The sequence below is a fragment of the Nicotiana tabacum genome, chromosome 16, assembly GCF_000715075.1.
Source record: "Nicotiana tabacum cultivar K326 chromosome 16, ASM71507v2, whole genome shotgun sequence".
Lineage (NCBI taxonomy): Eukaryota > Viridiplantae > Streptophyta > Magnoliopsida > Solanales > Solanaceae > Nicotiana > Nicotiana tabacum.
In genome coordinates this window covers 121218217-121231290 of record NC_134095.1, presented here as the reverse complement: position 1 = coordinate 121231290, position 13074 = coordinate 121218217, and the positions used below count along the sequence as shown (strand labels likewise).

At 35.1% G+C, this 13074-nt stretch overlaps 1 protein-coding gene across 3 annotated transcripts in view; it reads right to left on the bottom strand.

Annotated features, from left to right (window-relative positions):
• Positions 1 to 6631: 6631 nt before the first annotated feature.
• Positions 6632 to 13074, bottom strand: part of LOC107811691 (protein PHYLLO, chloroplastic) — a 42958-nt gene continuing 36515 nt past the window's right edge. For 2 of the 3 annotated variants that reach the window (XM_016636670.2, XM_075233312.1), the window contains exon 6: positions 12451 to 13010. The gene's annotated coding sequence lies outside the window, so the exon portion shown is untranslated. Of the gene's footprint in view, positions 6750 to 12450; positions 13011 to 13074 lie in introns of those variants that run through there. The other variant, XM_075233311.1, reaches the window with a different exon arrangement.

Sequence of the window (13074 nt, the reverse complement as noted above, 5' to 3'; positions counted from 1 at the left end):
AGTTATTTAGGCATGTTCGGCGTAAATTTGAAATTTAAAAATTCGGATTAGTCCATTAAGCTTAAATTGATGTGCTATTCGTGGTTTTAATATTATTTTATGTGATTTGAGAGGCTAGGTCCGTATTGTGTTTTGGATTGGTTGGTATGATTTGATGGGGTCCCGGGACCCCGGGTGTGTTTCGGATAGTTTTTTGGACCATTTCACTTATGTTGGAGTTGCTGATGTTCTGGTGTGCTAGTGGTCATCGCCATCGCAAATGTGCTGTCATGATCGCGATTGCGGAGTGTGTTTGGTATCTTGCCCCCTTTTCTTCTTCGTGTTTGCAGTGTGTAGGTCGCAATCGCTAACCTTGGGGAGCTGATGCTTCGCGTTCGCATTGGATGGTCGTGATCGCATAGTATTTTGTTAGGTTGGGGAAGTCAGGTATTTTGATCTTTGCATTCGTGGAAAGGCCTCGCGTCCGTGTAGGCTTGGGTGGATGATGCACCACGATTGCATCTCTGTGGTCGCGTTTGCGCAGAGGCTTCTGGAGGTAGCTGACGATTTATTCTTCGCGATCGCGAAGTAAGTCCTGCTATCGCGAAGGGGACCACTAGACATACTCATTAAATATTTCACTTTGAAGGTTTTAGTTGTTTTATCATAATTTGAGATCTAGAGTTCGTATTTGGGCGACTTATGAGGGGATTTTCACGATTAAGATTGGGATAAGTGTTTTCGACTCGGATTTATTTATATTTATGATTCTAACCTTGTTTTTAGCACTTAATTGATGAATCTGAGTGAGGGAAATTGAAAATTTTGGCAAAACTTATCGACGGTAATAATTGATAATTTGAGGTCGAATTTGGATGAAATACATATATGTGGACTCATATCAGAATGGGTATTCGGAATTTATGAGTCTTATCGGGTTTCGGGGTGTGGGCGGATTAACTTTTTGATTTTTATTCAAGATCAAATTTTTATTATTTGGTGTTGTTTCCTATGGCTATTATTGATGTTTTGGCTAGATTCGACCCGTCCGGAGGTTGATTCACGCGGGAAGGGATTTTTAGAGTACTATTTTGAGTTGTTTGAGGTAAGTATCTTGTCTAACCTTGCGTGGGGAACTACCTCTTAGGATTTAGCCTTTATTGCTTATCTGTGTTATATAAAAAGTGACGTGTACATGAGATGACGAGCATGTACATGGGTGCTATATGTGGCTTTATGATCGGGTTGGACCATAAGCTATTAATATGTCTTAATTTGATAAAGTAATTTATATGAAACATACTTATACCATTTTGTGATTTTATGATCAGGATAACTACATTTGGCTTAGCCATAGTCATGCTTTATTGCTAAACACCCCTCCGTACTTTTACGTTATTGTCATGTCCTTGTGTACTTTATTGGTAGATGTGAGCTTATATCGTGATATCTTTGGTATTATTATTTTTGTGATATTGTGGCACATATGAACATCTTGTATAGATTGATTATTGTAGTGCGAAGTATAAGTTTCACTATTACTGATTGTATGGATTACAGGTGGATATTATGATATTGTCTGGGCGCAACGATATGGGTGGCTATTGTGATATTTTCACGATAGAGTGATACGGGTGACTATTGTGATGTTATCTAGGCGGAGCAATATGAGTGGCTATTGTGATATTATCTGGGCGGAGCAATATATGTGGCTATTATGATATTATCTGGGCCGAGCGATACGGTGGGCTATTGTGATATTATCTGGGCGGAGCAACACATATGGCTATTGTTGTTGTGATAAAAAGTGGGCACGAGGTGCTATTTATATGTGTTTCTTTATGATGACTTGTTGAAACTAAGCCTTTACTTGTACTGAATTTTATCACTTAATTTGATGAGGTTACTGTTATTATTTTCTGCCATATTTTTGTTGTCAGTCTTTGATTTATTGCACATGTCATTTTGGCTAGTGGGTATCACATAACTTGAACCTCGTCGCTAATTAACCTAGGTTAGTCTTTGATACTTACAGGGTATTGAACGTAGTCTACGCTTCGATATATTTTTGTGTAGATCCAGGTGTTGGAGGTAGCGAGCTAGGTAATGAGAGCTTCTTTGATCATGGGGATTCAAGGTATGGCTGCTTGATCGTCACAGTCCCTTGAAGTCCTTTTCTTATATTTTTACTGTCAATTCTCTATCCAAACAATATTATATTTTGAGACATTTATATGTATTCAATTAGAGCTCTTGACTATGTACTACCTAGTTCTGGGAATAAGTAGTAATTATCGTCGTGTTGGCTTGCATTGCGTTTATTTCCGCATTTAGGTTGAACTTTGTTTAATTATATCATGTCTTTATGGATCTAAAAATTGATAAGTGATCGGCTCACCTAACTTTAGAGACTAGGTGTCATCATGACCCCTGTGTTGGGATTTGGGTCGCAACATAAGTTATTATAAAAACTGGCCAATTCATATACCAATATTAGCCAATTAGCTCTTTGTAGCAAAAAAAAAAGGATCAAATTTTTATTTTTTGTGGGTGTTGTTGGAATATATTGAGTATATCTTAAGGAGTTTGAATCTCAGTATTGGGATGACTTGGTGGAGTTTTGAAGTGGTTTGAATTGAAAATTCAAAGTTATGAATATAAAAAAAGAGATATGTGTATCACGATGTGAATTATTTATGTATCAAATGGGTATAACATGTATATTAATGTATATCTGTGTGTGAGTTGCATGCGTGATACATATTTGATACATGTGTCGCAAAAGATTTTTTCAAACTTGATTTTAAATACGAATTTTGATACCAAACCATTCCAAATCACCTCCAATCTTGCTTAAATTTTATATATTGCCTCATCTATTTATTGTTGATGATTTCCAACCATACCTATTGAAGCAAAACCTTTTTTACCTAAATTTCTTTTTAATATTTTATTTCTTTGATATTGATTTTTGACTCCAAACTAGTATAATTCACCTTCAAACTTCCTTAAATTTTGTATATTGTTTCGTCTATGTATTTCAACAAATCGCAACAACACCCATGAAAAAAAAATCTTTTTTGCTTATGCTTTTTGAATGTTGTATATCATTGGTACTTTTTCTTGACTATTTTTGATAGCATGACTAAAATAGCTAATTATTGATAAATAGTATTTTTTTTTGTTTGCTTGTTACATTCCTGCAAGATTCCCTAGAAAGATCTAATAGGATCAAAAGCTATGTATGGGCATAAAATGACGAATCAGAAAGAGATATTTTATTTTCCTTTTTCTATTATTACTTTTACTTAGGGCCATCAGATTCGGCCCAAAGCCCAAGGTTGGACCGGTTATTGACCTGTTCATTTGTTGAACTCAGTCCATCTTGACCCAATCTATCTCAACACATTTAAAGTTGGGCAACTTTTTAGCCCAAATTGATTCATGAATAACTTTGCCAAAACATCTTAGAAATAATTTTTTTGTTTGATATATTATATTTGACCATAAATTTTAAAAAAAAGTCTTATTTAGTAATTATGCAATTCTTAAAAAAATAACACATTAATTAAAGCTCGGAAAGAGTTGGGCAAGTTGGGCTGTGATCCAAATTTTAGCCCATTTTAATCCAACCCATCTCAACCCAAATAACTCTTCTCAACCTATTTTGACCCGCTCAAAATCGACCCAACCCATCATCGATACCCCTTTACTTAATCTCCCCTACAAATATAACAATTGATGTTGCCGTAGATTTTTGTAATTAAAGACTATAAATGGTGATTTACTTCCATGCAGGCGCATTGTCTAAAATATAACATTATTAGTGAACTTCTCGCGCTTCGCGCGATTATAAAATATCTCGTTATATTCATGAAATAATTTTTTTAAATATTCAAATGATAAAAAAATTAAAACAAATAGGTGTGAGGAGCTAGTTTCAAATTTGTAGTTCTTACATATGATGTTTGATTTTTTATTCCAATTATATGTCTTGCTTTTAAGGTTTTAATATCAAGACTTGTTTAGATCTCGGTTCCTACACTCACAAGCATAAAATATAATAATTCTCTCTCACTTATATATCAAGAGAAAGGAATATATCAGATCTAAGTTAAATCTGGTTTATCTAACTTTTTACACTGATAAGATAGAATATAATTCATTTGGATATTAATCTCGTTTCATAAGTTATCTTACCAATATTGCCAATATAAAATTGTTAAAAGATACTATCCAATCAACATGATAATCAAACTGCAAGTTTGCATGAAGCATATCAACATTAAGGAGGCCTTTACATTATCTTCGGATCTTCTACTCACTTTTTTTTGGATTTTTTCTTTTCCCTTCCTTTTTTTTTCTTTATTCATTTGTTTTTCTCCCTATACACTACTTCTCCAACAAAATTAAAACCACTCCCGTAAAATTGCAAAATTCCTTTGAGTCCAAAATTTACGTTAAACATCTTAATAGTATTTCATCATCTCAAAAGACTTATTTTTACTAATTATACATTTTTTCCATATAAAATCGCTACTGGAATTAAAGCAAATAAAACAAAACTTAAACACATATTAATTAAAAGGACATCAATTTACTAACACACTGCATATTCATTAAGTAAAATATCCAGTTGCTAGGGATTGAAAAAGAAATTTATCGATAAAAAATAATTATTTCACCTTTCGTGCAGGGCCGGAGCTACCCTTGTCCGAAGGGTGTCAACTGACACTCCTTCGCCGGAAAATAACACTATGTAGATAGGTATTTTTTTTAAAAAAAATTGAATATATACAAGGGGTTGACAACCCTTGACACAAAACAATTTCCTAGTGCAACGGTCAAGGAGTGTCAAAAGTGACTAAAGGTCGCAAGTTCCACTCAAGGGGTTTCTTTCTTTGTATTAAATGAAATAGCAGCTACCACCTTCAAGCAGATAAAGTCCAAGAGCTCCATGTAGCACGGTGACCTCTCTTTCTTGCAATTTTCTTCCATTATCATGTTCTGTTTTTTTTTTTTTTTTTCTCGTAGAAAGAAAGAAAGAAAAAGATTTGTATTTGTGTATGCATAGAAAGAAAACAAAATGAAAAATCAGAGGCATGAAATTGATCATATGATCTATCTTAACTTCACTATCCCATAGGTATAAACTCAAAAAATAAAGCCAGTAAAGAAGTGGGAGGGATGTGTGAGAGCCACTAATTTTATATGCTGCTGTAATTAAATTTAAATACAGTTGATAAAGCTATGAGAATTAATGGGAAAGGATCATGTTAGCACAAATAAGAAAAATAAAGGAGTAGTTACTCTTAAACATGTGAAACGGAACAATAGTAATAATGAGGAATTTTTGCAAATAAAGGAGTAATTACTCTAAAACGTCTGAAACGGAACAATAGTAATAATGAGGAATTTTTGCACAAAAGAAACATAAAAAAAGGATAGTGGAAGCAAATTGGATATTAAATAAGGAAAGAAATTAATGAAACACATTTAAGGAAGAGATGAATAGGGTATCTTTATTTTCTGTAATATTTTTAAGGGAAACTAAGAAAGAAAAGGCCAAAAAAATGAGAGAGTAGATAAATTGTAATCCAAGCATTAGAGAGTGTCACGTCACTTTTTCTTTCCCAACTTTATATATATATATATATATATATATATATATATATATATATATATATATATATATATATATATATAGATTCTAATGCACTTCTGAAACAATGACTATATAAGAAAGTCATTAAAGTCTTGTATACGATCTCTAGTCGCAAAATCCATCCGCTACAGGAAATTATTATAACTTGTGCTTGACTTTTGGAATGAAGAAAAATCATCACCTAATAAAAGTGCTTTGAATTTCTTGATGATACGATAGACTTGTACAATTATGACATAGTATAATATTATGGGGAAACTTTTATTAATAAAAGATCTTTTAAAAATTCCATATTTTTAGTACGAATTAATTTTCTATCCTTTTTATATTCTTATTAAAGCGCGCATGTCTAGTACATTGATGTTTAATGAAAGGCTGAAAAAAGGAAAACAAAACAAAACACTAGACGCAATTAAGACGAGTAAAAGTGACCATAAATAGAAAACTTGATTTTAGAGGAAAATATATAAAACATACCTAAAAATATCCTTCCTTTTGCGTATTTCTTTGTCCTATATAAAGGCTACAAGCGCCTCCATACATCATAACAAAGTGAAGTTTATACAATTAATCGTCACACCACACAACATGGAAAAGGCTTCAAGGAAGTTGCTCTGCTTAGTCACTTTCTGGCTTTTTGTAACTGGTTTGTCCTCTCAATCATGTGCATGAAACTTCATAATCTTTCTTGGGGCATTGCCCCTTTAATCTGTTTCTTTTACGATATGCTATAGTTTCAAGTGTCTTCCGATAGTCGTATAGGCCTAGAAGAAATCATGTCCACCTCGAGATATGTTATTATTCTCTTCGTTTTAATTTGTTGGTCATAGTTGACTTGGATAAGAGTTTAAGAAGAAGATTTTTGGAATTTATGATTATAAATAAGTCATAACATTTGTATGTAAAAATGTGTAGTGATTTGCTATCTTGTGTAATTATTTGCAGGGTTTCATTTCATGAGTGGAATTGCAGAGGCAAGAGGTTCAGGTTCAGCCCAAGGACCACCATCATGTAACTTTAATTCAGACTGTCAACCATGGTGCACTTCTTGGCGTGCTGACTCTGGAGCTTGTATTAATAACTCGTGCAAATGCGTTATAGTACCCTGCTGCAGGAAGACAATACTCAAACACAACTGAGAAGAAAATAAACTAGCAAGAAGAAAAGCAATACAATTATAGTGGCTTTATATTTATCGACATATTTCCGCATTGTAATGAGATAGAAAAGCAATACAATTCTAGTTTAATAATATTATTGTTATAGAGAGTCGTGATAGAAAAGCAATACAATTCTAGTTTAATAATATTATAGTTCTACGATGATTCTCTGTCTCTCTCCGTGTGTGATAGATTTCAACAGATCTTTGTAGTTTAATTATATTTTAGTTTTATGATGACTCTCTCTGATATGTTGTGGAAGTCAAATGTATATAGTGTGAATGAGTCACAATTACTATACCAAAAATTATGACAGTCACCAAATAATAAATAAGACAATAAAGCAACAATAAAAGGAACACCAAAATTTACGAGGTTCGACCAATTTTGCCTACTTCCTCGGACACAACCAATATTTTATTCCACTCCAAAAATACAAGTGAAATAATACTAAAGAGAGAAGATACAAATGCCTTAAGAAGATAAGAAGGCAAATGAGAGGTTTGTTTAAATCCTAAACATTCTTTTATAAGGAGAAATTCTTCCCAAATTAAGTCTCCCACCGATGTGGGAGTTTGCCATTTTCAACAAATCTCCACCTTGGCAATATTCCACATCTTCAATTTTCTCTCGGTAACAAATTTTGGTTGTGTCTTCATCTTCAATTTTCAGTGTTCAACAATGTTGATCAAATCCAAACAATGTTGAAACTTGACCGCAGTCACCACTTTTGTCAGAATATCAGCAGGATTCTCTGTAGTATGAATTTTCTTCACCGTGACTCCACCTTATTCTATGATTTCTCGTACGAAATGATACCGAACATCAATGTGCTTCGTCCTTGCATGATAAACTTGGTTCTTCGCTAATTGAATAGCACTTTGACTATCACAAAAAATTGTGATACTTTTTTGTTCAACAGCAAGCTCTTTTAGCAATCCCTGAAGCCAAATTGCCTCTTTCACAGCCTCTGTAATAGCCATATACTCCGCCTTTGTTGTAGACAAAGCAATTATTGACTGCAAAGTAGACTTCCAACTAACTGGTGCATTTGCAAAAGTAAACACATAACCAGTAGTTGATCTTCGTTTGTCCAGATCACCCACAAAATTTGAGTCACAATATCCAACTACAGACTCATTGCCTTCCTACTCAAAAACTAACCCAACATCTACAGTATTGTGAATATACCGTACAATTCACTTCACAGCTTGTCAATGCTCCTTTCCTGGATTATGCATATATCTGCTAATAACTCCAACAACTTGTGAAATGTCAGGCCTAGTACAGACCATTGCATACATCAAGCTACCAACTACATTTGCATATGGTGACATATACTCCTGTTCAGCTTCATCTTTTGGCGACATAGTAGTACTTAGCTTAAAATGGGGAGCAAGTGGAGTACTAACCGGCTTAGTTTTCTCATATATGCCAAAATGCTGCAGTACTCTCTTCAAATATTCTTTCTAAGATAAACAGAGTTTCTTTGAACGTCTATCTCTTATTATCTCCATGCCAAGAATTTTCTTTGCATCACCTAGATCCTTCATCTCGAACTTCTTCTTCAGTTGAATCTTCAACTTATCAATTTCTTCTGAATTCTCGGAAGCTATCAACATATCATCAACATATAGGAGAAGATATATAAAGGAACTATCTTTAAGCTTGCGCAAATACACACAATGATCGTATTTGCTTCCCTTGTACCCTTGCCGCAACATAAACTCGTCAAATCGCTTGTACAATTGTCTAGAAGATTGTTTCAATCCGTACAATGATTTTTCAAGTTTGCACACCATATTTTCTTTTCCAGCAACTTTGAATCCTTCTGGCTGAGTCATGTAGATTTCCTCCTCCAAGTTTCCATGTAAAAATGCAGTTTTTACATCCATCTGAAATAGTTTCAAATCCAACTGTGCTACCAAAGCCAACATAATTCTAATGGAGGAATATTTTACAACTGAAGAAAATACTTCATTGTAATCAATTCCCTTCTTTTGAGAATATCCTTTGACCACCAATCTTGCTTTGTAGCGAACATCTTCTTGGTTAGGAAATCCTGCTTTCTTTGCAAATACCCATTTGCACCCAATTGCTTTCTTTCCCTTCGGGAGATTGGCCAATCTCCATCTATGATTCTGATGGAGGGATTGTATTTCATCATTCATGGCAATCCTCCACTTATCTTCTTCTGAACTATGGACTGCATCTTTATAAGTGGTAGGAACATCATCAGCTACAATTGAGGCGGCACAAGCAACTGCCTCTATAAGACGAACATGTTTTGTTATTGTCCTTTTTGACCTGCTAGTTGTAATTAATTCAAGTTGTTGTTGAGGTTCCTGAGTTGGAATCTCCCTCTCTACTGGCTCTTCTTCCAGAGGATAATCTTCATTTGTTTCCTCCTATGCTTCTTGTGTAGGAAAAATAAATTTTCCCTCAAACTCCACATGCTTAGAAGCACCCTCATTTTGTTTGGTATCTTCTGTTACCTTATTTACCATATCAGATTCATCAAAGGTAGCATCCGTGCTGGATATTACTTTTTTTGTCATAGGACACCATAAGCGATATCCTTTGACTTCAGAAGTAATCCCCATGAAAATAGCCTTCTTTGCCCTTGGATCCAATTTTGACTTTGTCACATGATAATATGAAGTTAAGCCAAACACGTGCAAAGAGTCATAATCTACAGCAGACTTTCCATACCATTTTTCAAATGGTGTCTTGCCATCAATAGCAGTATATGGTAAGCGATTAATGAGGTGGCATGCATATGTAACTGCCTCAGCCCAAAATTCTTTTCCCAAGCCAGCATTGGACAACATACATTGTACCTTCTCTAGCAAGGTCTGATTCATACGTTCTGCCACTCCATTCTGTTGTGGTGTATGTCTGACAGTGAAGTGTCGGATAATGTCATCATTTTTATAGACCTTATTAAAATGATCATTTTTGTATTCACCTCCATTGTCTGTGCGAATACACTTGATCCTCTTGCCTGTTTGATTCTCCACCATCATTTTCCATTTGAGAAAAATTCCCAACACTTCATCTTTGCTCTTCATTGTATACACTCACACTCTTCGGAAAAAATCATCAACAAAGGTTACAAAATAGTGCTTCCCACCTAATGAAGGTGTTTTGGAAGGACCCCAAACATCAGAGTGTACATAATCCAAAATACCTTTAGTATTATGGATTGCTGTACCAAATTTAACCCTTGTCTGTTTTCCTTTGACACAATGCTCGCAAAACTCCAAGTTGCAAGCCTTTACTCCTTTTAACAATCCTTGATTTGATAAAGTTTTCAAGGATTTTCCTCCAGCATGTCCCAAGCGCATGTGTCATAGCTTGGTTGCTTCTGCCTCTTTTTCGTCACTGGATGTTACTGTCGCTATCCTAATAACTGTACCACCGCGATAACGGTACATGTTATTGTTGTTCTAATTGGCCTTCATTACCACTAGTGCACCGGAGCATACTCTCATCACTCCATTTTCTGTAATGATTTTGAACCCTTTTGATTCTAGGGCTCCCACATAAATGAGATTTTTCTTCAAACCCGGTACATATCGAACATCTGTCAATGTTCTGATCATTCCATCATGGTTCCTTAATCGTATTGAACCAATTCCATATGAGGTAAGAGGGCTGTTATCCGCTGTGTGGACGACTCCATATTCTCCTTCATGAAAATCCACGAACCAGTCCCTATTGGGACACATATGATAGCTACAAGCCGAGTCCATCAACCATATGTCTGATAATGTTGATGGCTCTGTTGTAACTAATGAGAAGTCTGAATCATCACTATCAGCTACATTTGAATCCATAATGGCTTTTCCATTGTTATGTTTGGCCTTATTCTTCAACTTCGGACAGTCTTTCTTCCAGTGCCCCTTTTCTCGACAAAAGGCACATTCATCTTTGTTGGGTCTAGATTTTGACTTGGATCTTCCTTTCTTTGTCCTCGTTTGATTTTGAGGACTACCCCTCACAACCAGTGCTTCTCCTTCTCCGCCCTTCTGTTTTTCTCTCTTTCTTTGTTCATAGCTGTACAAAGTCGAACAAACTTATGTGAGAGAAATTTCGTCATTTCCATGGAGTAGAGTAGTTTCAAGGTGCTCGTACTCATCAGGAAGTGACCCCAACAACATCAAGGCCAAGTCACCATCATCAAAAGTTGCATCCATATTTTGTAAATCTGTGACCAACTTATTGAAACTGGTGATATGTTCATTTATTGTGGTACCGGGAACATAGGTGAAGCGAAATAGTCTCTTCTTCATGTACAATTTATTTTGACTTTTTTTCTTCAAAAATTTGCACTCTAGCAAGGTAGGATCGAATGGTACCGCAAGCAATACGATTGATAATTCTCCAATCTTCTTCTCCAATAACATCTGGTCTCTTTTCTTCAATAGCAAGATCTAGCCCTTGTTGAAAAAGGACATCTAAAACCTCGCCTTGCCACATCCCAAAATGTCCAGACCCGTCAAAAATTTCTACCGCAAATTTCGCATTTGACACAATTCTTGTCATAAGCGAAGATGCCAATGATGACGTATTGTTGACACTTGATGTAGATTCTTCTTGTTTATTATCTCCCATCTTTGACACAAATATTATTTAATAGCTGACGACACAAATAAAGATTATTTTCTTTCTGGTGTGGAAGATCAGACTAAGCTGCAACCACAGAGCATACTCAGACAGAACCTTGACTCAGTTACCAAGATAAATCTTTTCTGATGTGGAAGATCAGACAATGCTGCAACCACAGAGCATACTTAGACAGTACCTTGGCTCTGATACCAATTGTTACGGAAGCCAAATGTATATAGTGTGAATGAGTCACAACTACTATACCAAAAATTATGACAACCACCAAATAATAAATAAGCCAATAAAGCAACAATAAAAGGAACACCAAAATTTACGAGGTTCGGCCAATTTTGCCTACTTCCTCGGACACAACCAATATCTTATTCCACTCCAAAAATACAAGTGAAATAATACTAAAGAGAAAAGATACAAATGCTTAAGAAGATAAGAAGGCAAATGAGATGTGTGTTTAAATCCTAAACATTAGGCCTTCTTTTATAGGGAGAAATTCTTCCCAAATTAAGTCTCCCACCGATGTGGGAGTTTTCCATTTTCAACATCATAGAACACTCAAATTGGAAAAGAACAGCTTACCAGCGGTATTTACACCAAACCAACTGAATGCATGGCATGTGAACATCTCTTGCTTAACCATTGTTGAAGTGATAGATGTTATCATTTTAATTTGTAACTTTTAAGGTTAAATTGTTTGATTTAATTACAATAAAAAAGAGTTGAATCATTTAGGGATCATTTGGTACGCTGATTAATTTTTTCGGGATTATAATCCGAGGATTAATTTATACCATATGAGAGGTGGGATAAAATAATCCCAAGTTTGATGGGATAAGGTGGAACAAGATGGGATATCCTGGATAAGTCTGGGATTAAATTTATACCGTATTTTGTTGACGGTAAAAATTTATCCAACACGGTATAAATTTGATCCTACATCTTATCCGTTGTACCAAACGACCCCTTACTTTAACTAGAAACCAGTGATTATGACGTACAGTATGAACATAGAGGCGGAGATGCAGTATAAATATTGGTTAGCCTTTGTTTGATTCTAAATCCAGTCCACTATGAATATTGGGTAGCCTCTCTGATATAAATATTCAACAGCCATGACCCTCATCCATACAGGCTACAACAGTCAGCACTAGGTTCCAATTCTATCTCTTCTGTGACGCTTCCGGGAATTGAAGTTTATTTTGCATTGAGATGCTAGTATATAGTATGAAAGCAAGAGGAGAAAGAATCAAACTTCAACTGAAAGCCATGAAAGTGTTTTTCAATCTAAAGCTGCTTGTTCTTTCAAGTGAGAGTAATTTTGAAAATCAGCTTGAGTTATGATCTGAATTCAACTTCTCTGATAAACTCACTTATTGCACTGATCACAGGGAGAGGAATTCTCAATATGTGCAGCATGACCAGAATATGGAATTTCAACTATTTCTAGAACGTTTATGGTGTTCGTGCTCTGGCACATTGTGTCGCACATATTTTGAGTGATCCTTCTAAACTTAGCATCTTTCTCTCCCACAATGAACTGAAGAGGTACTCTGCAGCTCTTCATGTCTTCCCATAATGGCCTGTTGTACATGAAGACGGCAATTAGAAAGCGCGATTAGGAAAAGGAAAAAAATAAAAGGAAGA